The sequence below is a fragment of the Nicotiana tabacum genome, chromosome 22 (assembly GCF_000715075.1).
Source record: "Nicotiana tabacum cultivar K326 chromosome 22, ASM71507v2, whole genome shotgun sequence".
Lineage (NCBI taxonomy): Eukaryota > Viridiplantae > Streptophyta > Magnoliopsida > Solanales > Solanaceae > Nicotiana > Nicotiana tabacum.
This window is the reverse complement of record NC_134101.1, coordinates 10269357-10288543: the sequence shown is the minus strand read 5'-3', so window position 1 is coordinate 10288543 and position 19187 is coordinate 10269357. Positions and strand designations below refer to the sequence as shown.

The following is a 19187-nucleotide window of genomic DNA, read 5'->3' as shown; positions in this document are numbered from 1 at the left end:
TAAAAATTTCATAATTACAGGTAAGATCAGGTAACTACACAGTACCACAGAAATAACGGAGTCACAATTCACACGGTGCACGCCCACACGCCTGCCACCTAGCATGTGCGTCATCTCAACACCAAAACTCGCTTTTGATGCCTCTAATGGATTCCTTGTGAAACTTCAGTCAGGTTAGGATTTTGAATCACTCCATTTAACCTTATAATGAAAGAGATATGGTGGTTTAAATATTTAAAAATAGTGCAAATTTTTAAATACGAAGTCACTGACAATTTCGTAATTAATCTGAAAATTCTGGCAACCCAATTCTTAGTAAAATGACAATAAAATTCTCATACGATGCCCAAATTCGACGATTCTTTTTTCTATGGCTGCGTAATTACGATACAGATCTAATGATTCAATCAAAACAAAAATCGGAGCTTATTTGTTTAATGTGGTACCATTTATGCTTGAAGAAACGACGTCGAAACATAAGAAAAACGAGCGCAACACAGATCAAACCTATCTGAAACTCACCCGAGCCTCTCGCAATCCCGTACGAACATACCAATATAATACAGACCTACTCGAGGCCTCAAATCACGCATAACAATATCGAAATGACAAAACGCACCTCAAATCAAACTTAATGAACTTTCGACATCCAAATACTCGCGCCGAAACATATCAAAATCAACTCGGAATGAACTCAAATTTTGCACACAAGTTCTTGTATATCATACGGAGTTACTCATGCCCCCAAACTATCGGGGCGAAGTGCAAATGCTCAAAATGACCGGTCGAGTCGTTACATTCTCCCGCACTTAAACATACGTTCGTCCTCGAACGTGCCAAGAGTTGTTCCTAAACCTTCAAATCGCTATTCACCTTACCATGCACATAGCCAGGGGGTGATCCCACGTCAACCTATTGTATATAGGACCGACAACACAACATAACTGAAGATCATTACTTTAACCTTAGTCTGTAAACCACATAATCCAATTTCCAACATCCGAAATTTATTACAAACCCGAATCTCGCATCTACGCACTGTATAAGTCTGAACAAGCTGCATCAAGCCATAACCATAACCCAAGACATAATCACATGATATACCACATAACTCAAATGCTCATAACAATAATTACTAATCACCGTAGCTGTTTAAAAATAAACCCGGTACTGGTAATAAACCTCATATCAAACAAAACCTCGTTCTAAAACCTTCATACACTGCCGATGATGAAAGAAACACGCAGAAACTCATAACCACTCATCAAATCAACAAGTCATGGAGCTCCCTCTCCTTCGACAAGAACTTTCATGTATTTTTCAATATTATTTCATAAGGTATTTCTATTACCTAGTTTTGTGCTCGCATATATGGAAGAAAACAACCAAGTGGTATTTATAGAGCGTATCTCAATGTTAGCATGAATTTCTTGGTTCCTTCTAACAGAGTTGTTCACATTAACCACGCTGGAGTTTCATAGACACTACAACAAAAAGGGGATTTAGCGGCAATTATTTAGCAGCAATAAACTTATTGCCGCTAATTTATTCACGGAAGACAAATATTAGCGGTCAATAAATATTAACCGGTAATTAGTATACTTTTAATGGCCATTCAAGAGAATAAACAGTAAAGCTATTATTTTTACTCTTAATATTGCCTTCAATTTTTATTTTCCGCTAAATCATCTCCCGCCTAAATCTATCAATTTAGCCTAAAGACTACCCAAAAAACAAAGGACATGCATTACTTTAACTGAAAACCCCTTACTCAATCTCTTCGCAAGCCATTTAAGAGAAAAATCGCCGGCCATTTTCTCAACCAAAAAAGTAACCCTCATATTATACACTCTCATCCGTAAGCCATTTAAGAGAAAAATTGCCGACCACATTCTCAACCAAAACAAGTAAGTTCTTTCTCTATCTTTGATGTTTTATTGTATGGGTCTTTCTCTATCTTTGATTTTATTGTATGGGTGTTGGGTTAAAAATTGCTAATTATTGGGTCTAGGAATTACCTAAAGACTACAAAAAGGTTAGGAATAAACTTAATTGAAAAAACTCATAGTATACAAATCGTACCGGCAACCAAAATCGCAACCCGTCAATAAGTTTCTCTCTCTAATCTGTAGTGTTTGATTGTGTGGGTGTTGGATTGATGAAAATTGCTTACTACTTGGGTCTATGGGTTCGATTTGTCAAAGTTCAATTCACTGAATGAGTAAAATCTTTATATCTTTTCTAATTTAGTATTGACGAATCTATGGCATTGTTTGAATTAAATAAATTATTAACTTTTATAGCATACGTTTTTTAAATGGAATTATTCTTATAGTTATTTAACTTTATTTCCCCTATATTCTGGATCAATAGTTCAGAACTTTTAATAAATAAATCTTTTTCTTTCAATTTAAGTCATTTTATAGAAGATGCATGTTAGTCATCTATGTATTTTCTATGTTTGTATTGGTTGATCACTGGATGTTTGAGTGAATGCTTTGTGATTTTTTTACTTATATTTGTTGGTTGTAGCCTTGCATTACAATATGGTAAGGTGTTATTATCATCGGACAATTATTTTTTCTGGTGTATCAATACCTCTTATCTCTAGAACTATCTATATCGCAAGGCATTGTTTGTACGTACGAATCGCTACTTGTTTGTGTTTCACAGCTTGAGATGAGGGTGATGCTTCCTCCTGTTTTGCATGTGACCTACTGATCTGTTGGAGTTAATCTGGTACTAGTATAACTTAATGCAGCTAGATAATTTCTTCATTTTGGAAAGGAACTATGGAAACTAGAGGTCGCAATCGACTGGTAATTGAACAAAATAATGATGAAGATGTGCGATCTTATATTGAGCAATTGATGGATGGTCAAAACTACTTTAGAGCCCAACCATATGTTGAGCAGTTGATGGATGATCAGAATTACTCTAAAGCCCAAGCACATGATGGTCAATCTAATGAGTCGAATAGTTCTGCTGGTGGCATTTAGATTCAACATAATGACGATTCAGGTAATACTTTTTAGTATTGCAATCTGTTGCTTTTGTAGTATAGATTACATTACAACTCAAAAATAAAGTTCACTTAATATCATATCGATTGCACATTTCCAAAAATTAAATTTCTCCTGATATCTTTTTATCAAGTGAAATTGCTTCAGTACAGTTCTCTTCAGGTTGTCGAAAGATGCAAGTGAAATTACTCAGTAAAAACATTAGACCGTCAAGCACTGAAGAAGTAGTTCTACATGATTTTTTATCAAACTATCCCAATTATAAGTAAGCAGCTATCTGATGCAATAGTACGTGGCCTTATCATTCAATTTTATTACTTCTGTGTAGTAGCTCACGGCTTTGTTCCACTGCTTGCCCTTATATGCAGTATTTCCTATACAGAGCACCATGATAAATTAGAAGCACATACTAATGAAAGAACCCATAACTTTCGGAAGGTAGTAAAGTGAATATGAATAACTATTAGGCACAATATTATTTCATTGCATATGCTGTTACTTAAAGCTGAAATTTAAAAAGTTGCTAGGATTATGGTAACCACATAACAGTAGCAACTCTACCAGAGATCAATGTAACAACAATCATTGTGAAATTGATTGTTTCTGGTGTGGCTTATTAGCAGACTCTTCTTCTTTGGAGTAGAGAGACCCGACGAAAGTGAAAGTTAATATTTTTAAGTGCCCCACATGCTGGTCGAGAATATTAAATTCCAATGCTGGTAGCTAAAAGGTTGTAACAAGGAGATGTGAATTATACTTCAGGTCTTTGTAGCCTCTCGGACGAGGATATAAAACAGTTTGATGCCACAAAGAGAATTAAGAAACAAAATCTAATCAAGTCGAACAAAACTTACAGTTGATCTTAACATATGAAAAAGCTCAATCTTTTATGCATGATGTGATCTTCTAAATGTTGGTTTTTATTTTTTCCGGAAGTTCTCTATCCCAAAACGTGGAGAAGCATGGATCTTAAAGTCACTAGGAAAGAATTGGAAAGATTACAAGTGTGATTTAAATGCTGAGTGGTCACGACCTAAAACTTCCTTCATAAAACGTCGTGACGACACCCAATCTCTACGACTAGGTAAGCCTAAAAGATTGCGAAAATAACAAAAATAAAAGTAAAACTTAACAACTAACTGCAATAGATAACTGAACAACTGGTAACAATGCCGCTCGGCATGTACAATAACTAATACTCTAGAAATACAATGTCTTCCCAAAATCTGGAACATCATAAGTCACAAGTTACAGAAGAAAACTAGTATCTCTATACACCAGAGTCTAATAAAAGAAGTACATAAGGTAATTGACATAGGGGAGAATAGAGGGGGACTCCGAGGTCTGCGGATGCGGCAGATATACCTTGAAATCTCCAATCTGTCACTGCTCACTGATGACGTGGCTGATAGTGAGCACCTGGATCTGCACACAAAACATGTGCAGAAGAGTAGCATGAGTACACCACAACGGTATCCAATAAGTGCCAAGCCTAACCTCGGTCGAGTAGTGACTTGGTTAGGTCAGGGCCCACTGGTGTATAATAAATAAAGCAGGAGAATGAAGCAGTATAATAAGAGACTAGAATTTAACTAAAAGAAAAACACAGCAAAATAGTAGTACAACACACATGGATAAACAACGGGGGATCCCCCGAGATACCATCTCGTAGTCCCAAAGTAAATATGCAAAGAGATCTCCTAAGGTACCGCCTCGTAGTCTCAAAAGTAAACACATAACTCAAACCGATAAATACAACAGTTAATAACAAGAATTCTATAGTTAAGACTGATAAAGATCAAGGAAAAGCAGGAAATCAACTAGGCATGCTGCACATAGTTCAAATAAGCAGTTAAAGCACGTAAACATATGATATTAGACTAAATAGGATAACTACACATGTTGGTATAACTCAATTAAGATGAAACCAGGTTACTACTCAGTAAAAAATTGGGTTTTACGACAAATAGCTCGTGTACGCACTCGTCACCTCACGTACACAGTGCTAACATATTAAAACAGTACCAAATCCTAAGGGGATTTTCCCCACACAAGGTTAGGCAAGCCACTTACCTCGAACCAAGCTCAAATCAATCCGTAAGAATGTATTTTCCTCGATTATTCGACTCCGAATGACCTAAATCTAACCAAACACAATTACATATCATAAATACAACTACAATAGACTAAGCTAATTAATGAAATCAAGACTTTAACAAAAAATTCAAAAATAACTCTAAAACTTCCCCGGACCCACGTCTTGGAATCCGGTAAAAGTCACAAAATATGAATACCCATTCACTCACAAGTTCACTCGTTCCAAAATTACTCAAATCCGATGTCAAAATCTCAATCAAAACCCAAAAATTTGCTTGAAGAACTTTTTCCATTTTCCCCAATTTTCTCAACCTAAATCCGAAACTAAAGGATGGAATTAATGATAGATTAGTGGGATATAACCAAAAACAAGTGAAGAATCATTACCCAATTGATGCCTTTGAAAATCACTCAAAATTTTGTCCAAATTTGAGCTCTATCTCAAGTTATGATAAAAATGGCTAAACCCTCGTTTTGAAATGTTTATAACTGCCCAGTGATTCCTCAATCGCGATCGCGGAAATAGCCTCGCGACCGCGAAGCACAACTTCGCTGTCCCAGAATTTAACCCTACGCGAACGCGGAAAACTCCACGCGAATGCGATGCACAAGCTCTCATACTTACGCGATCGCGAACGACCCCACGCGTTCGTGATGAGCAAAGCGCGTGGTCCAACTTTAGCCTCCTTAACACTACGCAAACGCGACCTTTGCCATGCGTTCGCAAAGCACCACTTCACACCAATACGCATTCGCATACTCCTGTCGCGAACGTAAAGAACAAGTCCTTCCTCTGCCCACCTTAGCCTACACGATCGCGGACTACCTCTTGCGATCGCGTATAAGCAAACCAGATGCACGAGATCACAGAACTTCAGCCATCTTCCAAAATCAATTCCAAATCCGTTGACCATCCGAGGCCCCCAGGATCTCAACCCAACATACCAACGAGTCCTAAAACATCATACGAACTTAGTCGAGCCCTCAAATCACATAAACAACAACAAAAGCACGAATCACCGTCTGATCCAAACTTAATGAACTTGAAACTTCAAACTTTCACAACCGATGCCAAAACCTATCAAACCATGTCCGATTGACCTTAAATTTTGCACACAAGTCATATTCGACATTATGGACCTACTCCAACTTCCGGAATCGGAATCCGACCCCGATAATCAAAGGTTCACTTCCGGACAAACTTTTCAAAAATTCAACTTTCACCATTTCAAGCTTAATTTAGCTACAGACCTCCAAAACACAATCCAGATACATTCCTAAGTCCAAAATCACCCCACGGAGCTAACGAAACCGACAACACTCCATTCTGGAGTCGTCTTCACACATTTCTAACTACGGTCAAAATCCTAGTACTTAAGCTTCCGTTTTAGGGACTTAGTGTCCCAAAACACTCCGAAACTACGAACAAAACCTCCCGACAAGTCACATAAGCAGAAAAAATACGAGGGAAGCAGTAAATATGGGATCGGGGCTATAACTCTTAAAACGACCGATCAGGTCGTTACATGAGTATGCGCAAAAATATAAGACTAAAGACGCTTTGCTAAAAAATAGACCAAGTCGCATACCGAGGGATCAATGGAGTGGTCTTGTCTCTTATTGGCTTTCTAATAAAGCTAAGGAATCAAGCTTGAAAACACTCCTAGTCTGGCTTATTTTTATAGCGTTTTGATTTTAGTTATGCACAATTTTTATTTGTAATTATAAGATATCATTTTATGTTTCAATGACAGAGACGTACACAAACAAATAGAAATAACAGGGCCAAGCAAACGAGACCTCGCGCAAGAGGATCCAAAAGTATTGCTACCTTGATGAATGAGCAGGTAAACTTGTGAAAATTTACAAACAATAATATTTTAAAAATAAATTTGCCACGCATATCTGACATTGTTTTAATCATATTAGGTTGTAAATGGGAAAGAGCCTACACAAGCAGGAATTTTCATATTAACTCATAAAAACGTAAGGATGGTTGACCAATGGATGATGATTCTGCCAAGACAATCGTAAGATTTCTTCTTTCTTTCATTTTCTAAACTGGGAAACAGTTGGAACATGAAAATAATTGTGGCTTTTATTCATGTTTCTTTATATATTTCAATTCGTTGTTGATTAATTGACACTTAAAGAAATGTCTTTTTAAAATATATTACTTTTTATTTATTTATTTATTTTGGTGACTTGAATTTATCATCTTTTGGTTCCATATATAAATTCTGTTGAGTTTTTGGAGCAATTGAATGTTTACATAAACTGGTCTTCTATAATACATTTTTACAATACCTGAAAGTTTGATTAAAAGATATTAGGCATAAACTCCCAACTCCCATGTTGCTATGATTGTCCCTAAGAAAAAATATTTTGTGTTCCAGACTTTCAAACTTTCAATAAGTTGAACTTCTCCTCGATCTTTCAAAGATGTATATAATGTCTATTTCTGTACTATAATTTCCCTCTTTTGTGGTTCGATGACTCTGTCAATGTGCATTTTTTCCTGTTCATGCATTCCAAAGTAGATTTATTATTTATTCTATGGCCAGGAAATGACAAATGAAAGGGTGGGCAATAGTGAGAGATCTATTGGGCAACCTCCTCATAGTGTTGCTTGGGAAGGCGATGTATATTTGTCACGACCAAAATCCTAACCTGTCATGATGACTCTTATCGTGGTACTAGGCAAGCCGAACTTTCCAAAATACTTCCAACATTTAACAGAAATGAATTGAGAAATTTTAAATAACTAGAGTTTCCATAAAAAAAAAGGGGTAAAACCTAAATCACAATTGCCGAAACAATTCCCCAATCGGGGTGTCATTAAGCTCATGAGCATCTATACAACACCGGTCTTGAAAAGAAATATCTACGAGAGTCTGTATCAAATTACAAATAAAGAAAAGATAAGCAAGGAGAAACAAGGACTGCGAACGCTGGGCAGCTACCTCATAAATCTCAGAAGATCAACCGTGCACGATATCAACGCCCATCATGTCCGAAAATACCTGGATCTGCACACGAAGTGTAGGGTGTAGCGTGAGTACAACCAACTCAGTAAGTAACAATAAATAAGGAACTGAAAGATAGTGACGAGCTACACAGTTATAGTTCATTTTCGGAAATCTCAACAAGAAAGTAGGCATGCTTTCAAATCCGGCAATTTATGTCAATTCAGTTTATACAGGCCAAGTTCAAGTAAAAACCAGATATAAAATCTTCCAGAAATTTCAAAAACATTGACATATAGCAGCTATGTACAACAACAATGAAATCAAATACAACCTCTCAGGGCAACGATCACTTAGTCTTTGTCAATAGCTCATCACTCGACTCTTAGCCCTCATCTGCTCACACTCAATAGGTATCTGCGCTCACTGGGGGTGTTCAAACTCCGGAGGAGCTTCTATAGCCCAAGCGCTATAATCCGCACGGACAACTCACGTGCTATAGTATCATATCAGGATCCGCACGGGCAACTCATGTGCTATAATACAAATATCTGGATCCGCACGGACAACTCATATGCTATGGTATCAATATCTCATTATTAGACCCTCAACCTCATTCAGTGATCAATCTCTCTAGTCTTATGGGCTCTCAGTAATCATGGAAATCAGCCCAAAACAAAAATGATATAACGTATCAACAAGGAATAACAAAGACTGAGGTAAAATATGCATGTAAGACTACGACTGAGTGCAAATAGCAATTAGCAAGTAATTCAACTAGTATCATGGCCTCTGTGGGTCCCTACAGTACCATCACATAACCTAAATATGATTTCTAACATGATTTATAGTCGAATTTCTATAACACATGGAGAACATAAAGCTAACAACAAGTTTATTCAACCTTTCAATCTCACAGAATGGACCAAGTCATAATTCCCACGGTGCACGCCTACACGCCCGTCACCTAGCATGTGCGTCACCTTCGAAACCATCACATAACGCATAAATCCGGGGTTTCATACCCTCTGGACCAGATTTAAAACTGTTACTTACCTCAATTCGAGCAAAACTCTACTCCAATATGCCTTTGCCTCATGAATCGGCCTCCAAATATCCCGAATCTAGCCACAAGCAGTACAATGCAATCAATACGGGCTAAAGGAATCAATTCTACAAGAAATTATGAAATTATAGCTCAAAATCCGAAATCGGCTCAAACTCGGCCCCCGGGCCCATGTCTCGAAATTCAACAAAAGTCACAAACCTGAAAGCCCATTCAACCACAATTCTAACCATATCAAATTTATCAAAATCAGACATCAAATGGCCATTCAAATCCCCAAAATCAACTCTCCAATTCCCTAGCGTCAATCCCCCAAATTACACCTCAAAAACACACCAACTAGGTGGAAAAATCAATGTGAAAACATAATTATTGAAGAAATTTAACCACAAGTGACTTACCTGAAGAATCCCTTCGAAACCTCTCTAAAAAATGTTAGAAATGTGAACTTTCCCGGAACCCTCGTTTTTGAATCTTTTTATACTGCCCAGTTCTTTCCTCTATGCGATCGCGGACCAAGTCACTCGATCGCGAAGAACAAATAACCTGCCCCCATAAATTGGCCTACGCGAACACGGAATCCTCCATGCGAACGTGTTGCACCGCCCCTCTGACTTACGCGATCGCGAACGACCTTACGTGTTCGCGATGAACAAAACATGTGGCCTCATCTCCTACCCCTTTTCCTCTTCGCGAACACGGCCTAGCCCACGCGTTCGCATTACACAACTTCTCAAGGCTACACAACCGCGGTCCTTCACTCATGAACGCATAGGGCAAGCTCCATTAGCGACCAACTTAGACAATGCGATCGCGGATATCAGATCAGGAAAAACCAGAAAACTTCAGCTTACAAACTAAGTCCAAAAATGATTCGTTAACCACCCGAGACTCCTGTGACCTTAACCAAACATACCATCAAGTCCCAAAACATCATACGAACTTAGTCGAACCCTCAAATCACTTCAAACAACATCAAAAACATGAATTGCACATGGATTCAAGCCTAATGAACTTTGAAATTTCCATATTCTACAAACGACGTCGAAACCTATCAAATCACGTCCGATTGACCTCAAATTTTGCACACAACTCACAAATGACAACACGAACCTATCCAACTTTCGAAAATCCAATCCGACCCCGATATTAAAAAGTCAACTCCCGGTCAAACTTACCAAAATTCCAACTTTCGCCATTTTAAGCCTAACTCTACTACGGACCTCCAAATCACAATCCAGACACGCTCCTAAGTCCAAAATCACCTAAGGGAGCTAAGAAAACCATCAAAATTCAAATCGAGGTCGTTTACACATAAGTCAACATCTAGTCAACTTTCAATTAAGAGACTAAGTGTCTCAATTCACTCTGAAATCTCTCCGGACCCAAACCAACCAACCCGGTAAGTCATATAACAACTGTAGAGCACAAAAGGAGCAGAAAATGGGGGAACGGGACTATAACTCTCGAAACGACTGGCCGGGTCGTTACATCCTCCCCTTCTTAAACAAATATTCGTCCTCGAACGGATCTAGAAACTTACCTGGAGTCATAAATAGCTGTGGGTATCTGCTCCGCATCTCCCGCTCGGTCTCCCAAGTAGCCTCCTCAACAGGCTGACCTCTCCACTGCACCTTCACTGAAGCTATATCCTTTGACCTCTACTTTCGAACCTGCCGATCCAAAATGGCCACCGGCTCCACATCATAAGCCAACTCACCATCCAACTGAACCGTGCTGAAATCCAAAACATGAGATGGATCACCGATATACTTCCGAAGCATAGAAACATGAAATCTGGATGCACACTCGACAAGCTAGGTGGCAAGGCAAGCTTGTAAGCCACCTCCCCAATCCTATGAAGTACCTCAAAAGGCCCAATGAACCGAGGGCTCAACTTGCCTTTCTTTCCGAATCTCATAACACCCTTCATGGGTGAAACCTTCAGCAGAACCTTCTCCCCAACCATGTAAGACACATCGCGGACCTTCCTGTCGGCATAGCTCTTCTGCCTAGACTGCGCTGTGCGAAGCATCCTAAACCAAGTCAGTACCCAATAGCCTAGCCTCACACACCTCAGACTAACCTACCGGATATCTACACCACCTCCCATACAAATCCTCATACAGAGCCATCTGAATGCTTGACTGATAGCTGTTGTTGTAAGCAAACTCCGCGAGTGGCAGAAAATGGTGCCATGAACCCCCGAAATCAATGACACAAGCACATAGCATATCTTTCAATATCTGAATAGTGTGCTCGGGCTGTCCGTCCGTCTGAAGTTGAAATGTTGTACTCAACTCCACCTGAGTGCCCAACTCTCGCTGCACGGCTCTCCAAAACTGCAATGTAAACAGCGTGCCTTTATCTGAAATGATGGAAACTGGCACACTGTGAAGGCAAACAATCTCTCTGATGTAAATCTCAGCCTACCGATCTGAAAAATAAGTAGTACCCACTGGAATGAAGTGCGCGAACTTGGTCAGTCGATCCACAATCACCCAAATAGCATCGAACTTCCTCGAAGTCCGTGGGAGCCCAACTACGAAATCCATGGTGATTCGCTCCCACTTCCACTCTGGAATCTCTATTCTCTAAAGCAAGCCACCCGGTCTCTGATGCTCATATTTTACCTGCTGACAGTTAAGACACCAAGCTCTAAACCTAACTATATCCTTCTTCATTCTCTTCCACCAATAGTGCTACCTCAGGTCCTGGTACATCTTCGCGGCATCCGGATGGATGGAATACCGCGAGTTGTGGGTCTCCTCAAGAATCAACTCCCATAGCCCATCTACATTGGGCACACATATCCGGCCCTGCATCATCAACACCCATCATCTCCAATAGTCACATCTCTGGCATCACCGTGCTAAACCTTGTCCTGGAGGACAAGCAAATGAGGATCATCATACTGGCGCTCTCTGATGCGATCAAATAAGGAAGATCGAGATACCACATAGGCTAGAGCCCGACTAGGCTCCGAAATATCTAATCTCACGAACTGGTTGGCCAAGGACTGAACATCAACTACAAGAGGTCTCTCACCAACAGGAATGAATGCAAGACTACCCATACTCACTGCCTTTCTACTCAAGGCATCGGCCACCACATTGGTTTTTCCCGGATGATACAGAATAGTAATATCATAGTACTTTAGCAGCTCCAACCATCTCCGTTGCATCAAATTTAGATCCTTTAGTTTGAACAAGTGCTGAAGGCTACAATGATCAATAAATACCTCACAAGACACACCATAGAGATAGTGCCTCCAAATCTTCAACGCATGAACAATGGCAACAACCTCCAAATCATGAACAAGGTAGTTCTTCTCATGAGTCTTCAAATGGTGCGAAGCATAAAAAATCACTCTACCCTCCTGCATCAAAACACACCCAATACTAATCCGAAAAGCATCACAATACACTGTATAAGAACCAGAAGCTGATGGTAGAACTAGAACTGAAGCTGTGGTCAAGGGAGTCTTGAGCTTCTGAAAGCTCTCCTCACACTTGAAAGGAGTACCCTTTTGGGTCAATTTGGTCAAGGGCGATGCAATAGATGAGAGGCCCTGCACGAAGCGACGATAATAACCAGCCAAACCAAGAAAGCTCTGAATCTTCGTAGCTGAGCACGGTCTGGGACAAATCTGAACCGCCTCTACCTTTTTCAAATCCACTTGAATACCCTCACTGGACACCACGTGCCCCAAGAACGCCACTAAACTGAGCCAAAACTCACACTTGGAGAACTTGGCATAAAGCTTCGCCTCCCTCAACCGCTGCAACACAATCCTCAAATGCTGGGCATGCTCCTCCTGACTATGAGAGCACCAGGATATCATCAATGAACACTATAACAAACGCATCCAGATAAGGTCGAACACACTATTCATCAGATGCACGAACTATGCTGGGGCGTTTATCAGCCCAAAAGACATCACGAGGAACTCATAATGACCATAGCGGTTCCTGAAAGGTGTGTCTTTAGAATATCCGAGTCCCGAATCTTCAACTGGTGATACCCATACCTCACATCATTCTTGGAGAACACCCTCGCTCCCTGAAGCTTGTCAAATAGATCATCAATATGCGACAAATGATACTTGTTCTTGATTGTGACCTTGTTCAACTCCTAATAGTCAATGCACATTCTCATAGTACCATCATTCTTCTTCACAAATAGAACATGTGCACTCCAAGGTAAAACACTAGGCCTAATAAACCCCTTATCAAGGAGTTCCTGAACCTGTTACTTCAACTCCTTCAACTCAGCCGGTGCCATACGGTATGGAGGAATAGAAATGGGCTGAGTGCCCGACACCAAATCAATACCAAAGTCAATATCCCTGTCAGGCGGCATGCCCGATAGGTCTGCAGGAAACACATCCGGGAAATCTCGCACCACCGGAACAAAATCAATAGTAGGGGTCTCATCACTAACATCCCTCACAAATGCGAGATAAGATAAACAACCCTTCCCAACCATTCGCTGGGCCTTCAAGTAAGAAATCACTCTACTAGAAACATAGTCTAGAAAATCTCGCCACTCAACCCGTGACAAATCCGGCATCGCCAACGCCATGGTGAAGATGTTACACCCTTGTTCTTAGTCTATTTTAAAGCTTCTTGGTGTGATGAGTTAGGAGAATTATTTAAAAAGGTCGTGTCTATATAAAGTGTAGTTTGATTGCTAGGAGACAAAATATGCTTTTAAAATCCAGAACCCCCTCGCTACAGGCCTCGCGGCGCGAGGCAAAACGCCCACATCTCGCTGCGGACCTGACGTTGCAAGCTTCACAACGTGCCTCCTCTCGCTGCAGACCTTGCCTCGCGAGGTAAAACGCAAGACATGAGTCTCGCGTCGCCTACTGCTTCTTTGCTGCTTTGTTTCTCATTTAGCTTAACTCTCTCGTTCTTGTTTTCTTTCTTTTTCCTTTGCAATTATTTCTTTCTTTTGTATTCTTTTATAATAATAACCTTCAATCATTGTCCAAGAATTAAATACTCATGAACCATTCTTGTAGTGTATAAAATACATATAAAATCTTCATTTTGATCCCAATTTCATCTTTAACGTACCTACACATAAAATAAACTCAATTAAGCAGAAATATAGTATAGTTTAGCATTAGAGTCCCAAAATGTAAGGTAAGTAATGCACTAAAAATATGTAATTATAGCCAAACATCACTACCCCATACTTAAACGTTGCTCGTCCTCGAGCAATCAAACTACGCTTTATATAGACACGACCTTTTTAAACAATTCTCTTAACTCATCACACCAAGAATCTTTAAAATAGAATAAGCACAAGGGTGTAACATCTTCACCTCAAGATTTGACTCGCAAGTATCATGCATTATTCACAACTTACTTACTTATTCTAACATAGAGGTCAGGACATTACTTTTCCTTCATGAATCAAGTGCCCTCACACAACAGAAGAGAGTAGTTCCGCACGTAATAAAATTTAAGAACAATTAGGAACTCAAGATAGGAAGAATTCACTCACTCTCAGAAATAATATTCATATGTTACAAAAGATGCACCATAGGTTTGCCCATAATGTACTACTCTACTAATCGAGCTCATTCAGTCTAGGATCAAGTAGGACTTTAATTGGTTGTAATGTAGACTGCGGGTCGGGTAGGATACATTTGGATATAAGAGTGACTACACCTCCCTAAGCACTTTAATACATACACTTTAACATTCAAACTCATACTTATGTCAAACCATAACTCCACCTTCACATTAATGTATATTAACTCTATACTTCTTTAAGCACAATTACATCAAGAGTCATCACTATCAAGGAATATTTTTCACAACAATACAACTATTTTTATTTTTTTTTCTTTCTTTTTTTCAATTCAAGTGACTCTTATTTTTTTCAAGACAGTGCACCTTTCTTCTTATGTCATTAGTTCCACTCAAAAACCAAACCAAACCCCACACTTTAACTTTTACAAAGTTCATAACAATTCAAGTGCTCATGAGAGGGGAAAAGGTTCAAATAAATAGTTAATTCAACCAAATGGGTAATGCTTGTAATGTGGTTGCCAAAGAACATGATTACAGGCTCAAAGGGTTAACTACGATACATAACAATTAGGTGGGTAAAAGCATATATCTGGCTCAATAAAGAAATGTCTATATCACTTCTAAGACTGAACAAAACTACTATTTCGCTTTGCAAACACACGGGGCAAATTCTAGACATCAAATGCAATGCACATAATAACACCCAAACCTCACACACACATGACACATAATTCACTCAGGATTGGATTCATCAAGATACTTTAGTCAAAATAGTTAAGCAAAGTTAAGATCATACGATTTAAGGTACTTATACAAGAGTCAAAAACTGAGCCTAAATGTCAGAACAAAAGTACTCACTATTCTCAAGGCCTAACAAAGTCAAGAGATATTGCTTCAATTCAATTCATCTCACAATGGCTCCTACTCCTAAAAAACTAAAACTAACTACACCCGGTTCAAACAAAATCCTTGGAAAAGAACCGCGGCCCAAATAAAAACCAAGGGGGAATTACTACACTACCTACAAAGAAAACCTTTTTGTCCTTTTTCTTTAGACTTAAGTCCCTCAAGAAAACCTTCTAGCTGATCCATTGTCGGGAAAAGTCTAATTTTTCTACTTTTTTTTTGATTTGTTTTTCAAATTTTTCGTAGCTCCTAAAATACTACACAACTCCAAAAACAAAAATAAGAAGTTAATATTTTTCTACATCCTACTACTAATTATCTAGAGAATTCTCCAACCCCACACTTAAAAGAGTGCAGTGTCCCCAATGCACAAATAAAGCAAAACAATAATGAGGGTGGGCAAAAAACTCCCTGAAAGGCCAAAGGCCGAAGCAATAATGGCTTACGGGTACTCAAACTTTCTCCAAGCATGGTCCTTTGTGTGGGCACCCTACACTTAGTTTTCACTATCTAGCTCGCTTTTGCACTCTTCCAATGACTTTTCTTTCTATGCTCATAATCCTACAAAACAAAAATAACACTTCAAAAATAATATAAAATAAAAATGCAGTAAAGCTGGGTTGCCTCCCAACAAGTGCCCGATTTAACGTCGCGGCACGACTTGAACCACTTATTGCCTCCACCTAGAACTTATGAATTGAGCCCCCAATAGGGCATCCAGTTTGTGGCTATGCTCCTTCGGTGGGGCTACAAAGAAAACCAGGCCAAGCAATAAGTTTTTCACTCTACACTTATTGGTCTTTAGATGAGGTATGTAATTATGTCTCTGTGGCACGATAAATTCCAGAATGTAAGCACCTTGTTCCTCGTTCGTTGGCTCCTCCAAAGGCTCGAATGACTCAATTCCCATATAATCATCCAAACACAATGTTGAAAAATTGATGGAATGAGGACCAATGCGCCCTAACTCTAGAATTGCGTCAATATCTTCATCCTCATATGTACACACATTAGAGTCTTCAAATATAATATTATTTACTTCCTCACATGGCTCTAGTGTACTTTTCTCAACATGGGCATCATCAACAAACATATGCTCGAATGATTGACTCTCCACTTTTAGCTCCTCAATTTGGCGTATAAGCTCCTATTTCAACTTCACACAACTCTTTACTATTTTGTTGGGCGTTAGACGCATCAACCTTTGCAATCAATTGAGCTCCCAAGTCGTGAATAGCAATGCCAAATTTTTCGATCTCTTATCCCAGTCCAGCTCTTCCTTCTATTAAGTCTTTTATACCATCTGTAATTTTCTCACGTTGAGTCTCATATATTTCCAATCTTTCAGCTTGTTCCACCAGCCAAGTTTGACTCAAAATCTCCTCATTTTCAAAACTTTTCTCTTGTTGGTACTCCTCTCTTCATTTAATTCTTCTATATTGGCCTTCATTTTTGTGATTGCTGCCCTCATTCTTTTCATATCTTTTTTGAGTTCATCATGTTGCTCTTCTACTTGCCTCGGAATATCCCTAATATATGCATCACATTCCATATCCTATTTTGTCTCCTAAGCTAAATGAGAAACGAAGCAGCAAAGAAGCAGTAGGCGACGCGAGACTCATGTCTTGCGTTTTACCTCACGAGGCGAGGTCTGCAGCGAGAGGAGGCGCGTTGTGAAGCTTGCAACGTCAGGTCCGCAGCGAGATGGGGGCGTGCATTTTGCCTCGCGCTGCGAGGCCTGTAGCGAGGGGGTTCCGGATTTTAAAAGCCTATTTTGTCTCCTATTTTGTTTTGGACTAGGTTAGTTCGTCTAGGTCGTTTCCCTACACATATAAATAGTCATTAAACATCATTTTTAAGGGAGTTTTTTGGCAACCGGAGGTAAGAACATCACGTGGAACAACTTTTGGAGGAGAAAATCATAGAGTTCTTCATTCCCTTATCTTTTCTTTGTAATTTGTTTATGCAAAATACTTGGAAAATTGTTACTACGAACATGAGTGGCTAAGCACTCTAGTTCTAGGGTTGTGGTTGACATGATTATTAACGTTTATTAATTACATCTTCGTTAATTCGAATTATCATCTTGTGGTTGTTTCTCTAATTCTGTGTATAATTGCTTAATTGTTTGGCCAGCAGTTGAATTCTATTTACTATTTATGTTATGCTTGGAAAAACCGTGTTTAGATTAGAGTAGAATTAGAGAGAGCTTGTTTCTGAACCTGTGACTTGGGGAAAGATTTTGCGGTTAGGATAAGAATATACCTAACAGTCTTGCTTAATTGAACACCATATTATATTCGTTCATGATAGACTCAATACCATAAGAATATATGATTGATATATTGTGGGCAAGCCAGTAGTATTGTGGGAACATGCTATTCCTATAAACAATCCGGTTAATTAGTAACCATAGATAATCTGGATTAACGAGTGTGATTATTAAATTTATTAGGATTGATAAACCGACCACAACCCTGGAATTTGCATCTCATTTGAAGTAAAATCTCATCATACACATTTGCATTCTTGATAATTTAGTTGTTACTTGTTTAATTTCCGTAATAGTAGATTAATAGAAAAATATCTCTTAATTATTTTGGACAATTAATTAATTTTAGTTTGCTTAGTTAACGATCAATATAAGTCTCTGTGGGTTCGACATCCGACTTTCGAGTCACTTTATTACTTGACAATCACGTATACTTGCGTGTACTTGGGGAACCAACAGGAAGAGCATAGAATCGGGCCTGACTGCCACCTGATTGGCCTCCCCCTCTAGGACGACCTCTAGCTGACTGAGCTCTACCCCGAACTGGCTGAGCTGGTGATGTAGCTGCTGGCGCTGTTGCCATCGGCCGAGAACTCTACTATGGAGTACCACTTAACAACCTAGGGTAGTCTCTCTTGATATGACCAAGTTCCCCGCACTCGAAACAACCCCTCCTCTGAAGGAATTGCTGCTCCTGATACCCCGAGGAATTACTGTAGAAACCTGAGCGGACGAGGCATGTCGAGAACTCTGCGCTGGTAGTGCACTGAATGAAGACTGGCCTGAGCGAGCAATGTAAGAACCGTGGCTAACTGATGCACCACGATGAGCTGGTCGAGTCATTTGAGCATGCTTGTAAGGACGAACCCTGCTGTGGTGGAACTGACCCCCGGAAGGAACACCACTAAAACCACCCAATCCACGAGACCTCTTGGCCTCCCTCTTAACCTGCTCCTGGCTGCAGACCATCTTTATATGTCGAGCAATGTCAACCACCTCATCAAAAGTAGCACCAGATACCCTCTCTCGAGTCATAAGCATCCGCAGATGATATGTGAGGCCATCAATGAACCTCCTGATCCCCTCCCTATCAGTGGGAACCAACTAAACTGCATGACGAGCCAACTCAAAAAACCACTCGTACTACATCACAGACATGTCATCCTGACGTAACTGCACAAACTATCTATGCAGCTCCTCTCTACGAGACTGTGGCACGAACTTCTCCAAGAAGAGAACGGAGAAATTCTTCCATGTGAGTGGTGCTGCAACGGCCGGTCAGCGCCTCTCATAAGCCTCCCACCAACTGAA

General features: G+C 39.6%; 1 protein-coding gene across 6 annotated transcripts in view; it reads left to right on the top strand.

The window, feature by feature from the left end:
* Nucleotides 1-1734: 1734 nt before the first annotated feature.
* LOC107787489 (uncharacterized) overlaps nucleotides 1735-19187 on the top strand; it is a 44770-nt gene continuing 27317 nt past the window's right edge. For 3 of the 6 annotated variants that reach the window (XM_075244260.1, XM_075244259.1, XM_075244258.1), the window contains exons 1-4: nucleotides 1744-1907; nucleotides 2762-3021; nucleotides 6875-6967; nucleotides 7050-7150. The gene's annotated coding sequence lies outside the window, so the exon portion shown is untranslated. Of the gene's footprint in view, nucleotides 1908-2761; nucleotides 3022-3185; nucleotides 3289-6874; nucleotides 6968-7049; nucleotides 7151-19187 lie in introns of all 6 variants that reach the window. The other 3 variants (XR_012705078.1, XR_012705077.1, XM_016609069.2) reach the window with 3 other exon arrangements.